Source organism: Sinocyclocheilus grahami, unplaced genomic scaffold (genome assembly GCF_001515645.1).
Source record: "Sinocyclocheilus grahami isolate Dianchi unplaced genomic scaffold, SAMN03320097.WGS_v1.1 scaffold1967.1, whole genome shotgun sequence".
In the NCBI taxonomy this organism is placed as follows: domain Eukaryota; kingdom Metazoa; phylum Chordata; class Actinopteri; order Cypriniformes; family Cyprinidae; genus Sinocyclocheilus; species Sinocyclocheilus grahami.
This window is the reverse complement of record NW_015507146.1, coordinates 149350-150699: the sequence shown is the minus strand read 5'-3', so window position 1 is coordinate 150699 and position 1350 is coordinate 149350.

Genomic DNA, 1350 nt, shown 5'->3' with positions numbered 1-1350 from the left:
GGTTATTGGTAAACCAGTCACGAACCAGAGCAGCGTGATGGAAGCTGACATTATCCCAAACAACAATGTAACGAGGCTGCTCTGGCTGTGCTGGTTCCCTGAGGTCCAGCTGGAACATATGCTCTCTTAGACCGTCAAGGAAAGCAAGGAGGAGCATAGTGTTATAGGGTCCTAGAATGGCATGACGGTGAAGTACCCCTCGTTGGCTGATGGCTGCACACATAGCGACATTCCCTCCGCGCTGACCAGGGACATTTACAATAGCCCGATGGCCAATTATGTTGGAGGGAGGAGATGAAAGGCACAGATGCATGTGTGAGAGAGACGTTTCCCGCACCACCCCTCTGTGGGGTGTCCTGAAGATGCCAGTGCATTGTTTGTTTCTCAGGAGATCAAAGTATTTTAGTTTCTTTTATCCTTACACTTCAATCTCAAAGATTCTCTGCAAAACACATGAAACACAGTAGAGTAAATCACTGCCCTGAAGCACAGTTCAAGATTACACAAATGGCAGCATAAACTGCTATACTATAATGGTACACAATACTTCATACGATATCAAAACTCATACCTGAACATATTCCACTCGTTGGTCTTTCACTCTGTCAGAGTTTCGTTCGAAAGGGATGCCTGTTTCATCCAGAACCGGTGCTTTAGAAGGATACGATCAATTGTGGAGAGGCTGATGGCATTTATCCCTCGAAAATTATGATTATCCTCAATCACTCTCCTTTGAATCTCTCGCAGGCGGATTACATTATTGGCAATGACCATGTTTACAAGCTCCCTCTCTTGCTCCTCCGACAAAAGCCTAGCCTGCCTCCACCAGGTGGTCATCTCTGTGTCCTACAAAAATAGAAGCACTCATTACTGTAACTGTCACACATCCTTTTTACAGGAAAAAATGGAAACATACTGAAACTCTATCTGTATGCGAGGCAATTTGATACATTTCTTTATTACAGTAGCATAGTGCAACAGTGTATGCACTCTAAAGTTACTGTACAGAGCAGTATTACTGTAAGTACAGCTACCTGTTTTCCTCCCTGAAGGTTCTGATGATGGAAGCGACGGTGAAGCGACTCAAATTTGGCTGTACTCGTTGCCCAGCCTCTCTCATAGTCATACCATGGACAAGGACATGGTCAAATACAGTGGCTCGAATTTCATCTGAGACTGCTTGTCTCCTTGCCCTTCTCCCTCCTCCTCCTCCTTCACCAAGTCCTCTTCCTCTCCCTCCTCCTTCACTACGTCTTCCTCCTCTCCCTCCTCCTTCACCACATCCTCTTCCTCTCCCTCCTCCTTCACTACGTCCTCCTCTTCTCCCTCCTCCTTCACCACTTCCTCTTC